The following is a 15,332-nucleotide window of genomic DNA, read 5'->3' as shown; positions in this document are numbered from 1 at the left end:
ACAACATTACATTTTATCCAAAACCACCTTTTAAAGAAAGGCTTCAAATGAACTTTGGAAACATGCTGATGATTCAGGAAGAAATGGGTCTTGTTAAACCCCAGTGGATTTGCCAAATATATGAGCAGCCATTTTGTTCTGTTTCATCTCATGTGGCTTTGCTCAATTTTTTAGAGGAACAAAAAATTAGAACTTTGGACTTCTTTTATATGTAATAGTGATTTTAGGTATATGTAGTGTGACTATTGAGATTTCAATTTGTTTTGGAGACAGTTCAAACAAATTTGAAATTTTTAATTTTTCTTTCTTTGTTGGCCAAAGGTACTATAGCTGTGAATGCAACTTTGGGAAGAGAAGAGGGCAACTGGCTTTCTTGCCTTCTTGAGGAGGCCTGAACTGGCCCCAGCACCCAATAGGTAGCTCACAAAATTGCTAGAAGTGGAAATCCAGTATTGACTCTAAGCCTCCAACACCGTGATGCCTCAGAACAGACGTATGAGTTACACAGCTACAATCACTGCCACCAAACTTCAGATACATTGAGTTTACTCTCAAATGAAATGAGTTTGCTGCCTCCCTCCAATGTGCCAATGTCAAATTTATATCAGAATCATGACTATATAACGTTTACCCTGAAAGCCAAATGCCTCTCTCCCAAACCCTATCCTTATTCCCACAAGCAAAATGGAGTGTGTATGAACCTGTTTGCTTAAGATCTTCAGTTCCTCTGTAAAGTCTCATGCAGGTCATGCCTGTGATTGTGCTAATAAGTTTGAGAAAGAAAAAAACTTAAGACTAGAACTACCTTATGATCTGACAATCACACTACTGGATATTTATGCAAAAATATACAAAAGCACTAATTCAAAGGGATATATGCACCCCTCTGTTTATTGCAGCATTATTCACAATAGCCAAACTATGGAAGTGGCCCAAGTGTCCATCCATAGATGAATGGATAAAAATGACATGATATATATAGGGGTGTGTGTGTGTGTGTGTGTGTGTGTGTATGTGTGTATGACGGAATATTATTCAGCTACAAAATGGAATGAAATCTTGCCATCTGCAACAGTATGAATGGAGCTAGAGTATAATGCTAACTGAAATAAAAAAAAAAAAGAGAGAGAGAGAGGAATATACCAGAGAAGAAAAATACCATATGACTTCACTCATGTGGAATTTAAGAAACAAAGCAAGCAAAGAGAGAAAAAGAGAGAGAGAGAGAGAGAGAGAGAGAAACAAACCAAGAAACAGAGCCTTCATTACAAAGAACAAATTAGTGGTTACTGGGGGGTTTGGGATGGGGAGATAGAGGATGGAGATTAAAGCGTGCACTCACAATAATGAGCACCAAGTAATGTACAGAATTGTTGAGTCACTATATTGTACACCTGAAATTAATATAACACTGCATGTTAACTCTACTAGAATTTAAAAAAAAAATAAAAAATAGAAAAAAGAACTTTGAGAACGTTTTCTGTTTTCTATTTGAGGAAGCAAGACAGTGGGCAAATTCCCTTAAGTTAGCAAAAGTACTTAAATTGAGCTGGGTAGCCAGAAAATGTGACGAATAACAATAATTGGCTAATTATAGTGTGTTTTTAACTTATTTATTTTTGAATTCACGTGCAATTGTAAAAAAATAACACAAACATATCCTATGTACCCTTCACCAGTTTTCTCTAAAAGTATACACTACATCACAACCAGGATACTGATCCTGATACAGTGGGGATACAGAACATTTCCATCACCATAAGGATTCCTCATTTTACCCTACTTCCCTATGGTTCCTGTCATCCCCCCTTTCCCTCGTCCATACATAACCCCTGGCAATGACTAATCCATTCTTCATTTTTCTGATTTGCCATTTTAAGAAAGTTAGCTACATAGAATCATTTAGCATATAACCTGTCAGGACTGGCTTTTTCCATTCTGGATCATTCTTTAGAGACACATACAAGTTTTCGAGCATTATTGGTTCAATCCTTTTCATTGCTCAGGGGTCTTCCATGGTGTGAATGTACTATGGTGCGTTTAACCACCTAGTCACTGAAGGACATCTGGGCCACTTCCACTTTTGGACTATTAGAGTAAAACCGCAATGAACATTGCTGTACAGGGTTTTGGTGTGAACATAAGTTTTCATTTCTCTGAGGTAAGTGCTCTGAAGTCCAATAGCTAGGTTGTATGTAGTTCACATATTTTGTGTTTAAAGGAGATGCCAAATTGTTTTCCAGAATGGCTGTCCTATTTTACATTCCACACAACAGTGTATAAGTGATTCAGTCTCTCTATATCTTTTCTAGTATTTGGTGTTGTCATATTTTTTTCGTCTAAGCCATTCTGATAGGTGGGTAGTGTCACTTCATTGTAATGGCAAATGATGTGAACATCTTTGCAAGTACTTCTTTGCCATTCATGTCTATTTGTCAGTGTCTTCATGTGTTTTGCCCATTTTCTAATGGAATTGATTGTGATTTTTTTTCTGTTGAGGGTCCTTTATATACTGTAGATAGGAATCCTTTGTCAGATATATGGTTTGCAGATATTTACTATCTTTGGCTTCTCTTTCAATTCTCTTCATGTTGCTTTCATGGAGCAATTTTGATGAAGTTAAATTTATTAAATTTGCCTTGTATGGATTTCATTTTGGGTTCCAAAGTTAAGAATTCTTTGCCTAGCCTTAGATCCCAAAGATTTTATCCCCTTTTATTTCTAAAAGTTTTATAATTTTATCTTTTCCACTTAGTCCTTATTTTGAATTGATTTTTCCATAGGTGTGAAGTTTAGATAATCATTCTTTTGTCTATGAATTGTCCAATTGCTCCACCACCATTTATTGACAATTCTTTTCCTCTTCTCTTGAACTACTTTTGTATCTTTGTCAGAAGTCAGTTGGCTTATTAGTCTAGGTCTATTTCTGGTATCTCTATTCTGTTCCATTGTTCTGTGTATCTGGGGTTCCACCAATAAACAGTCTTGATTACTATAACTTCATAATATGCCTTGAAATTGGGTAGCATTGTTCCATCTAGTTTATTCTTTATAGCTTTTTCTATATTTAAAATGTTTTCAACTATTTCAACTATTATTTGCTCAAGTTCTTTTCAGTACCCCTCCCCTTTCTTCTGTCCTTCCAAAACTTCTAAGACACAAATGTTAGCTATTTTCTTATAGTTTCTAGAATCTCTTACACTCTGTTCATGTTTTTTTAACACCATTTTCTGTTTTTTTTTTCAGATTTGATAATTTCTCATGTTCTGTCTTCTAGTTCACTGATTCCTACTCTCTATTGTCTCTATTCTGCTCTTAATCCCACCTACTGAACTTTAAATTTCATTTTTTATGTTGTTTAATTCTACAACTTCCATTTGGTTCTTCTTCATATCTCCTATTTGCTGATACTTTGTACTTTGTGCTGAAGCTCTCTCTTTTTTAAAAATGTCAAGTATGCTCATACTTGTTCAGTGAAGCATTTTTACAGTAGCTGTGCTAAGTATTAGACTATTCTAACATTTCTACCATCTCAATATTGGTATGTACTGGTTGTCTTTTTTTAAATGAAATTTTAATTTTCCCAGATCTTGTTGTGACAAGTGATTTTCAGTCAAAAGCTGAACAATTTGTGTATTCTGTTATGCGACTTGGGATCTTATTTAAACCTTGTGTGTTACCTTGTTTCCTCTGATGTAGCTTCAGCGGGCAAAGTGGGGACTATTACCTTGTTACTGCCAGATTGGACTATTGGACTAGAAATCCAGGCTCTCCACTTGGCATCTTTTGGCAATAGGGCCCATGGTGGGGATGGGAGGGTGCAGGTATTCCTTGTTATTCCTCTAGGTCTCTATTGATAGCACCCTGAATGAAAGAAGTAGAAATTCCTTCCTTACTGCTCCCCATTTTCCTCCCATTGACATTATGGAATGATGACTCATTGCCCCTGGGCTGGGTTCACTGAGATCACCTCTGCAGGCAGTAGGAGTTAATGCTCAGAGATAGGATCAGAAGCTATGGATCCTCCATCAAAGCCACAGATACTGTCGAGAGGGTATGCCTCATTATCACCTGGCAGAAATAAAAGTCGCAGCTCCTAACTTGGCCTTCTCTGACACCACTCCAGCAGGTGGTTTGGGGGATCTCATTACAGTCTGAGGAGAGTGGTGGGGTACACTACCCCCTCTACCTTTATTGGCCAGAGTTGGAGGGGGACCGCAACTTTTTCTGTGATAAAGGTTTTTTGCTAGGTGGTCCCTTTCCTGGTCCTTTGACTAGAGAGAAGAGGCTTTCATTGAGGTGTTACTGCTGTTTTGTCTGTACCTGTTAGTGGCTCTAGATTGCCAACTTTTTCATCTCCAGGCCTGGGATATAGGAGGCTAAACAAAAACCCAAGGAAGACACTCCTGTGTTAATCCTTGGGCCCCAAGGTTTCTAGTTAGTCTTCCCTCTTTTCTCTACCTTTCCAAGTTTGTTTTGTGAATATGGGCTGTGATTTTTAGTTGTCCTTAAAGAGAAAAATAGGGAGAAGATCTACTTATTTCCGGAGGTGAAATCCTATGGTGTGGTTTTTAAGTGGTGCTGTTTCAAAGGCATAAGCAGAAAACTTCACATTATTAGTGATTTTATAACACAGTCTAAGCCTCAACTTTAAACTACTATTGAAAAATTTACATGAGAAAGCACAATTGAAAATACTAGCACATAGTATTCTTGTGATCAAAAGCATGCTAAACATATGTAGTAATTCGATATGTTACTGTATTTCCAAGTACCTAAAATTTACTTGAAGAGCAGAACACTGTGGGCAGACTACTCCAAAATAATGATTCTCTCTCATCCTTTTTGATGGGAAAGGAGAAAGTCATATGATATGAGGAAACCTTCTGCATCACCCACCTGAACTGAATGACTTTTCCCACAGTTTTTTTAGTTTGTGATTATCATTATAATCAGACTCTGTCAACCCAGTTATTAAGGTAAAGGTCATCTGGAGAACTGTCCTTAGGGAATGAAAATGCTGAGCTGTGCACTGAGACTCAAACAAATACTTGTATTTCAGATGAGAAAACAACTTTCCATGTATTTTTACTTGGGAAGTTATCACATCATAAAATCACATTTTAAGTTATCACATATCTTTTCACTTCTTCCAAGTGGTGAAAAGAGCAATTCATTGTATAGGCTCTGGAATTTAGTATATGAAGTCTGAAAAGGGGTGGTCTAAAGGTAACATTTTGTGCCATTTGTACTTGAGGCCAAGACTCTGAATAAAAAACTCACTATAGAGTCAATCATATGGTTGTTTCTAATTATCTTGATTTTAATTTTACTTAAGCATAGTCCCTTAGTATAGAATACACTATAAATAAAAACACAGCAATACGTTAAAGAGCAAACTAAGAACAGAAATGGGAAAGGATAGTATCAAAGGAGCTCAAGCATTTTCTAAAAATATGACTTAGAATCTAACTTGGTCAAGATTGTGTATGCTTTCAAGTACATAGTTTCAACAAGAAACAGGATGTTCTCATGCTTTTTTGTTGCTTGCAGTCACAAATCTAATTGTAAGAAAAATTCCACTCTGAAGACATTTTATATTAATTGATTTGTACCTTTTTATAGTATATTGATATTTCAAGGTTATTCACAGAGGTGACAAATGCTTAGAAATAAATTTAATCAAGTTGGTAAAAGACCTGTACCCTCAAAACTTTAAAACACTGACCAAAGAAACTAAAGAAGACATAAATGAATGAAAACATATCCTGTGTTCATTGATTGGAAGAATTGTTAAAATATCCATACCACGCAGTGCGGACGCGGGCAGCAGTGTCAGAAATGTATAATAAACCACTGTGGTCCCGCCAAAAAAAAAAAAATATATATATATATCCATACCACCCAAAACCATCTATAGATTCGATGCAATTTGGATCAAGATTATGATGTCACTTTTCATAGAAATAGAAAAAAAACCTTAAGTGTATATGGAACCACAAAAGAACGCAAGGCACCAAAATAATCTTGAGAAATAACAAAGCCAGAGGCCTCACACTTCCTGATTTCAAACTGTACTGCAAAGCTGCAGTAATGAAAACAAGACAACTGGCATAAAAACAAAGACCAATGGAACAGAATATAGAGCCCAGAAATAACCCCGTGTATATATGGCCAACTAATGCTCAATGGAGAAAAGATAGTTTCTTCAGTAAATGGTGTTTGGAAAACCAGACAGTCACATATAAAAGAGTGATACTGGGCCACTCTCTTTACATCATATAAATTATCTTGAGATAGACTGAAGGTTTAATGCAAGATCTTGAATTGTCAAACTCCTAGATGAAAACAGGAATTAGCTCCTTGACACTGGTCTTGGCAATGAGTTTTTGGATATAACCCCAAAAGCACAAGCAACAAAACCAAAAATAAACATGCAGGACTGCATAGTCTAAACACTTTACACAAAGGAAACAATTCAGACAATGGAAAAGGAAAATATTTGTTATGGTGTATCTGATAAAAGGTTAATATTCAGAATATAAAAGAAACCCATACAACTCAGTAACAAAAAACAAATAATCTTATTTAAAAAATGGGTGAAGGACCTGAAGAGAGATTTTTTTCAAAGACAGAGAGCCAACTGGAGCACAAAAAAGATGCTCAACATCACTAATCATCAGGGATGTGCCGATCAAAACCACAATGTGGTATCATCTTACTCCTGATAAAAGGACTATTAGGAGGAGATAAACACTAGTGAGGATATGGAGAACAGGGAAACATTATACACTATTGCTGGGAATGTAAATTGGTAAACCACTATGGAAAACAGTATGGATGATTCTCAGAAAATTAAAAATAGAACTACCATATGATCCAGCAGTTCCACTTCTGTATTTATGTATGTGTGTGTGTGTATATATGTATATATATACATATATATGAATATATATATATACTCAAAAGGAATAAAATCGTCTCAAAGAAATATCTGCACCTCAGTGTTCATTGCAGTATTTTTTATAATAGCTAAGACATGGAAACCGTGTAACTGTCCAATGATGGATCAGTGGATAAAGATATATACATACACAATGGGATATTGTTCAGTCATAGAAAAGAAGGAAACCTTGCATTTGCAACAACATGGATGAATCTTCAGGACATTAGTCTAAGTCAAACAAGTCAGACAGAGAAAGACAAATAGTACATGATCTCCAATGTGGAATCTAAAAATGAATTCACAGAAATCAAAGAGACTGGTGGTTGCTGGAGGTGGAAGACATGGGTGTAGGCCAACAAAGAGTACAAAATTCCAGCTGTAAAATAAGTTCTGGAGGTGTAATGTAGATCATAGTGACTTTATACTTGAATGTTGCTAAGAGACTGAGTCTTAAAAGTTTTTGCCATTAAAAAAAAAAAAAAAGAAAAGGAGAGGATGTGTTAACTTACTGTGAGAATAATTTCACAATATGTATATATCCATCATCTCATTGTACACATTAAATGATGTTATATATCAATTATATATCTCAGTAAAGCTAGGAAAAACTTGCTTCAAAAGATTTATATTTCTTGGATGACTCTCGCTCTTTCCAACTCTGTATCCAACCCCAGTATTCGTGCAGATTTAATACTCTGTCTTCTCAATTCCTTGAACTTGTCTACAACAAATGTTTATTACTAAATGAATAATGAATATCATACTCCATCCCATTCATCTTCTCACTCCCACTGTCGTATCCTTGGCTGTGTCATTAAACATGCCCATCGTCCTTAGATAATCTCAAGTTAATGTATCCTGCTCTGAGATCCTTCCAGTTTATTTCCTCCAGAATTCTGAATACAGTTTCAGCTCCTTATCCATTAACCCAGTCACCTTCTATCATGAAAGATTATGTCCATTCTGACCATTTAAATTTCCTAGTCCATAGTTTTAATCAATTGATACAAGTATGTCACAAAAGTGGAATTTTACAATTAGATTCATAACTACAAATAAGAAATAGTTATGATCAACCCCTTGTACCTCATTACATTCTCTTGATAAAATTCCACTCCTGCTTAACCCCAATGATCTGTTCTGCATCCTTACACAACAAGTACCTCTGCTTCCTAGACGACTATTTTATACCTTCTCCTCCATCTTCAAACCTCTACAACTCCCAGCCTTCTGCTACCCATGCATTCATCAGCTTCTGTTTTCTTATATGGAACTTAATGCCTTTTAGGTCTTTGAACCTATTTAGATTTGCCTCAAGGGTTGAACTTCTTAGGCTGAACTTCTTAGGCTGCATGATTCCAGAAATTGTACTGTATTGTACTTAACTCATGCATTAGGTCAGGTTCTACAGAGTTTGAGGTGAAGATTTGTGGGAAGTTTATTGGAGAGTGCTCTCAGAATGGCAGCTATGAGGGAACGAGGGAAGCAGGACTGGTGTGTGATACTTTTGCAAGAAAAATTCAACCAACACCAAGGCAGCTGTGGAGCAGAAATGGTCCTACAGATTAAGGCAAGAGGGCTACGTCCTATGACTCTCTACTGATCAGCTATTACCTGCAGAATGCCTCCAAGAAAGAAGTATACACGGGACCAGGCAGCTTCCTTCAGCCAAGGCCAATTCCTGGGGAGGGACCCAATGTGAGTTATCAGCAGCCAGCTCTGATTCCTGCAGCTTCTGGGGGAATGAATGTCAGTGTTCCAGCATCTGGGCCTTCCAGCACAGGCTCTACTCCAGCATGCTGTGGTCTAACCAAATTCATTTACTTCCTAGAGTAAGTTCACCCCATCTTTTTTTTTTTTTTATCAGTCCTGCAGGATTCCACGTATTGCAGGTAATTTATTTATTATTATTATTTTTTAAATATTTTACTTATTTATTCATTTGACAGAGAGAGAGAGAGGTAGAGACACAGGCAGAGGGAGAAGCAGGTTCCATGCAGGGAGCTCGATGTGGGACTCGATCCCGGGTCTCCAGGGTCATGCCCTAGGCCAAAGGCAGGTGCTTAACCCCTGAGCCACCTGGGCTGCTCAGTTCACCCCATCTTGGAAGAGTTTATCCTGGAATCTGATTGGTCTTTGTTGGGGGAAAACCAACAGGGGAAGGTGAGTTGAACAAGCTTCAGCCCCTTTTACTGTATGTAGGGCCACTACAGACACCCCCTTACCCCATCTCATTCTGTACTACTCATTGTAGATTCTATCACCCTGGACTGGCATCCACACTCAACTAGGTGGCTTATCTGGTAGAGTGTCCCAAATCTCATGCTTGGGGGAATTCTGCTTCTGAATTCCGTAACTTGCTTGGGTGGGAGTATAGCACTTCTCCATCTACAATCACAATCGGTCAAGGAAGTGACCATGAAAGGCGCCTAGGTGGTATAGCAGCAGCCTTAATTCGTCCCGGTGAACAGGCTCAAGTGCCTGGCCAGGCTGGTGACTCCTCTCTGTGCCTGCTTATCTCTGCCATGGAAGTGCAAAGGTCACCATACAACAGTCATAAACAATCTTATGAAAGCTTATACTTGGGCTTTCAATGACTTTGGGATGAGTGCAGCCAAGGAGATGCTTGGTCACACTTCTACTTAAACTGGAGATGAATATCGTTTCTCATTTTCTTTCTCCAGCCATCCATGGACCTCAAGAGCAGCCATCCAAGTCCACTGTTGTTACAATCACTCCTCACCCCTGTTTCAAACACCTGTGATACTGCCCTGCTCCAGCCACCAGTGCAGAGCCTTCCACCACATTCCATCACACCTCGCCAGCAGGCAGCCGCAGTAACTGCAGGTCTACACAGGCCTGATTCCATGAGTACTTCGCCTACCAACTGGATGGAGTAGTCCCTGCCCACATCCCGTTAGTGGTGGGTAATCAAGTTCCTAGGCTTGTATTGCAGTCTGATGCTTCCTGGCTCACCCTATCTCTTGAGAAGTGTGCCTTCAGTCAAGAGACTGTGTGCCTCTCTCATGTCCTCTCCATTTGGGAAGATCAAATTAGTAGCTTGAAACCTTCTGAGATGGGAGTATTTATACCATGGAGGTTGACTAATGCTACAAATTAAGGTGTTCCCCACCCCACCCACCCACCCAGAAAGCCAGTTGCTAAACATTTGCCAACCCACCACTGGTTTTGTCTTCAGTCCACTTCTGGCACCAACTCTTCTTCAGTTGGAGGCCTGAGAAAGACTTTGAAATGGAGATTTGTCTGCATGAAGTCTACTGGGGAACTGAAAGCAATGCCTGTGAGGCAGTGAAGAAGGAAGAAAGACTGGCCACCGGGGAAGTGAAAACATAACGCGGTCTTGTCAAAGGTCTCGGACAATCCCTGGAGTTCCAGAGTTGGGACTGTTCCCCAAAGTGACCCAGAATTGAAACAGCAAATCAGGCCTTTCTATGCCTCTCCTGACGAGTCCAAGATGCCAGCCATCCCCAGCTGCGTGTGTCACTTTGGGTGAGGCAGTTACTTCCTGGGGAGGAATTCAGCCGTGAACCCTAAGTGGCCAAAAAGAATTCCTGCAACACACCGGGGATTGAGTGTTTGGGCCCTAACAGTGGGCTGTGAACAACTGTGAGTTCCTTCTCTACCAGTAAATATTTATCTCACTGTCTTTCTTAGGTACATCATGTACTACACAAACCTACTTTTCCTATTATAAAATTCTCCAAAGAATTTTCTTATAGATAGTATTTGCATACCCTGGTATTTTAATAGGGAAATTCCTAAGAAATATGTTTTTTTTAAAGGATTTTATTTATTTATTCATGAGAGAGGCAGAGGCACAGGCAGAGGGAGAAGCAGGGGGGAGCCTGATGCAGGACTCGATCCCAGGACCCCTCACACCCTGAGCCAAAGGCAGACATTCAACTGCTGAGCCACCCAGGCATCCCAGAAATATGGTTTTTCAATGGGCTGGACTTACTGATGGTTTCATCAGCCAGCACTTCACTGACACTCGTTTTTAGTATTTGCAAATATGACAGATGAAAAATGTATTCAAGTTTAGTTAAACTGGCACTTGTTAATAATGCAATTGGACATATCACACATATCCAATGACTATATTTCTAAAACTGTCAACTGTCCTATTCTCATTTTTTTCACTGATTTTTTTTACTTATTGAATTGAAAGAGCTTTTGAAAATATATATGTATTTATTTAAATTCAATTTGCCAACATATAGTATAACACCCAGTGCTCATCCCATCACATGCCCTCCTCAGTGACCGTCACCCAGTTTCCCCAACCCCCTGCCTGTCACCCAGTTACCCCATTCCCCTACTCTCCTCCACTTCCTCAACCCTTTGTTTCCCAGAATTGGGAGTCTCTCATGGCTTCTTTTCCTAATTTCCCCACTCAGCTTCCCTCCTTTCCCTTAGGGTTCCTTACACTATTTCTTATATTCTCCGTATGAGTGAAACCATACAATGATTGTCCTTCTCCGATTGACTTACTTTACTCAGCATAATACCCTCCAGTTCCATCCACGTTGAAGCAAATGGTGGGTATTTGTCATTTCTAATAGCTGAGTAATATTCCATTGTATACATAAACCACATCTTCTTTATCCATCATCTTTCGATGGACACCAACGCTTGTTTCACAGTTTGGCTATTGGGGACATTGTTGTTATAAACAATGGGGTGCAGGTATCCTGTGAAAGGGCTTTTAAAAATATAATTAGGGGGTGCCCAGGCCTCTCAGACAGTTAAGCATCTGCCTCCCACTCAGGTTGTGATCCTAGGCTCCCTGCTCATCAGGGAGCTGCTTCTCCCTCTTCCTCTGGTCCTGCTCATTCTCATTCTCATTCTCTTTCTCTCTCAAATAAATAAATAAAATCTTTAAAAATGTTTTTTAAATAATAAAAATACAATTAGAATTGTAGCCCCATTTATTGTTTCACATTTAGAATATTTTCTCCATTTTTAAATACATACATTTTTGGCTACTAAGAAGTTGTTTTACTACATAACCAACATTTGTGGTATTTTTTCTAATGGGTTCTCACCTTGTCATGACACTTGAAAATACATACACGACTTTTGAGCATGTATAGTGATCAGTATATAGGAGACCTTCAACAAATATTATCAGTTGAGTGATATGGAAAAAGACTCTAAGAAAGAAGCAGGCTGAATTATGTAAAATTGGGCATAAAACTAAATCATGAAAGCAAAGATAATTGACGAAAGAAGTCTATAAACCTTCATCTTTAAAATGTCTGGTATCGTCTATATTAAAGATCATCCTGTGAGGGGCATCCTGGCTCATTAACTAGTTTTTTTGTTGTTATACTTTTTCTTTCTTTCTTTCTTTTTTAAGACTTTATTTATTCATGAGACACCAAGAGAGAGAAGCAGAGACACAGGCAGAGGAAGATGCAGGCTCCCTGTGAAGAACCTGATGCGGGACTCGATCCTGGGACTCTGGGGTCACGCCCAGAGCTGAAGGCAGACGCTCAACTGCTGAGCCACCCAGGGGTCCCTCCATTAAGTAGTTTTTAAGTATTAAATATTTCATTGCCATTAACTAGCATAGATTCATTTATAAATTATATTACCATCTATTTATTAAATTGAAATGAATTAGTGGATACTGTTTTGAATTAATGATTCCTTAAGATCAATCTCTTTGGGATTTTCCTCATTCTCTTAGCTTTTTATTATTTTCATTTCTCTCCATGTCTCAACCACTATATATTCACTGAAGGCAAGAATTAGATCTTAATCAGTTTCTTACAGCTCCTGAGTAATTTAACCAAGTATCTTCTTGCTCATTACAATTATCACTGTTGATGAAGCTAAATTTTTTGTTATTGGTAAAATGTAGGCACCATTTTAAGCATCTTCGATTATAATTTATATAATCTTTATAATAACACTACAAAGTTCGTATGCTATTACTTATATTTATCATATGAAGAAACTGGAGAACAGAAAAGTGAATTAATTTGCCAAAGGTCATATATTTGTGTGCTGGAGAAAACAGTCTGACCCAGGCGGTCTTACTCCTAACCTCACATTTGGAAGAAATTATATATTTAAATTATTCACGACAATAATATTGCATCACATATATTTAATAGGCCAAGAATGTGCATTGCTATATTGCAATGAGTACCTGTAGCATTTGATGTAATTGGACGAGGGCTTATTTTCACGATAAAATTAAAGTTTGACAACACTGGGTTTCAGGATATTTTAATTTACCTGTATTTTCTAAATATTCTAGAATATCCTTAACTAATGCAATAATAGAAAAAAGAATACGATAACATTTGGTTTGGAGTGAAAAAGGAGAAAAATGTCACATTCACTAACTGACCAAATCAGCTAATAGTCTGAATGGGAAAGGAGTGGTGAGACCCTTCTCCTAGCTCTATTCTCCTGTTGTTCCTCTCCTCAAAGAGCAGCTTAAAAGAGGGGCCCCTGGGTGGCTCAGTGGTTGAGCACCTGCCTTCAGCTGCGTGATCCCAGAGTCCCTGCATCCAGCCCCCTGCAGCGAGCCTGCTTCTCCCTCTGCCTGTCTCTGCCTCTCTCTGTGTCTGTGTCTCTCATGAATAAATAAATAAATAACATCTAAAAAAATAAAAATAAAAAAGAACTTAAAAGAACACATTTATTTGGATCACTCAACCTCATATTAATAATAGTTCCAACAACGTACTCATTTTATTTTTTTAATTAAAAAAAAATTTTTTTTAAGATTTTATTTATTTATTCATGAGAGACACAGAGAGAGGCAGAGACACAGGCAGAGGGAGAAGCAGGCTCCATGCAGGAAGCCCCATGTGGGACTCGATCCTGGGACCCCAGGGTCATGTCCTGGGCCGAAGGCAGGTGCTAAACTGCTGAGCCACCCGGGCTGCCCCAACATACTCATTTTAGCTAAATCCAATGAACCCTTGAGATAATTTATGTTTCTAATTTATATTATAAATTGTATTATAATTTATATCTAATTTTTTGCTGTTACTCTGATCACTTAAGCATAGGGCCAAGCCCCTGAAGTGAGGGTGTCCCCAGGAGAGTTTAATGAGCTACTAGGACTGACGACACGGGGTCGGGGGACAAAGTGAGCATCACCTTGTCATTGACAAGAAAGGCCAACCTCACCAGCTGCTGAAGTCCGGCTCTGTATTTCTGGCCTGGAAGCAACAGAATTGTGCACACTCCGCGCGCTCAGGGAATCTTCCTCTGTTACAATTATTTTTGCTTTAAAGATCTTATTTATTTATTTATTTATTTATTTATTTATTTATCTAGCTATTTACTTATTTATTTATTTATGAGACACAGAGAGAGAGGCAGAGACCCAGGCAGAGGGAGAGGCAGGCTCCATGCAGGGAGCCCGACGTGGGACTCGATCCCAGGACCCCGGGGTCAGGCCCTGAGCCGAAGGAAGACGCTCAACCGCTGAGCCACCCAGGCATCCCTGGGTCCTCCATTTAAAGTCTTCCTCTTCTCTGATCTATTTAAAGTAATATAAGTGAAATATGAAATTTATGAAATAGACATGGGAATAGGAAGAAGGAATTCAGCCTCAAGCCCACAGCATAGAAACCTGGCCTGAGTTCCACTCTGCGTGGCCTGCTCCACAGACTTCAGACTTGAGATTATCATTTCAATGCTGAGCTGAATTTGCAGCCTGGACTTGCCCGGTGGGTTTCAGACATGCCAGCCCCCACCATCATCATCGACCCTGCACCAAGAGCTACATGGTTCCCCAGAAAGATGTGGGAGACAGACCTTGGGCTCTGAGGTACCACCCAGCAGCCCCGATGACCCAGCCCCGATGACCGTCTCCAGTGCTTGGGAAGCCAGCTCCCAGCACCACGCTGCCTGGCTCCCTAAGTTCTCACTGCTGGAATGCCCTGGAAGAGGAGCATCCTTGAACTGCACTCAGGCAGCCCCACATCCTTCCCGGGGCCACCGTTTTGTGTCTGCAGCAGGTCCAACCAGTGTGAGCAGAAAATACCCCCAGGACTGGGTTGTGGCAGCCGTGTTCCCTCCAGAGGGGACATCTGAGAGGGTGACCCTGCTGCACGGACCCTCCAAGGCCTTGTTCTGACTCACAACGACAGAACACAGACAGAGGGATTCCTGGGAGCAGACCTGGAGATGCAGTTCCAGGCTGGTGACCAGCTGTGGGGAAGGACTGCTGTCACAAAGACGTCATCCCAGCATGGCCCTTGGAGCAGCCACAGGTGCTCTGCTGGTGTCCCCAGGTCCGGGACAAGTCCCAGGTATCTCTGGGTTTCCTGGTAGATCATGGTATGTACTGCTATGGTTGTTTTTATAGGAAAGTGCTGAGCCACTTTAGCTGTCT

The 15,332-nt window shown here is 39.4% G+C and overlaps 1 long non-coding RNA gene across 1 annotated transcript in view; it reads left to right on the top strand.

Moving 5' to 3' along the window:
* The window catches only part of LOC140604617 (uncharacterized), a 38,395-nt gene extending 25,866 nt beyond the window's left edge, over positions 1 to 12,529 (top strand). The window contains exons 7-10 of the long non-coding RNA XR_012007436.1: positions 8,896 to 9,109; positions 9,631 to 9,869; positions 10,146 to 10,573; positions 12,327 to 12,529. This is a non-coding gene — a long non-coding RNA (uncharacterized lncRNA). The remainder of the gene's footprint in view (positions 1 to 8,895; positions 9,110 to 9,630; positions 9,870 to 10,145; positions 10,574 to 12,326) is intronic.
* Positions 12,530 to 15,332: the final 2,803 nt, after the last annotated feature.

This window comes from Canis lupus, chromosome 15 (genome assembly GCF_048164855.1).
Source record: "Canis lupus baileyi chromosome 15, mCanLup2.hap1, whole genome shotgun sequence".
Classification (NCBI taxonomy): Eukaryota; Metazoa; Chordata; class Mammalia; order Carnivora; family Canidae; genus Canis; species Canis lupus.
The sequence above is the reverse complement of the archived record's forward strand: the minus strand, read 5'-3'. Positions and strand labels throughout refer to the sequence as shown.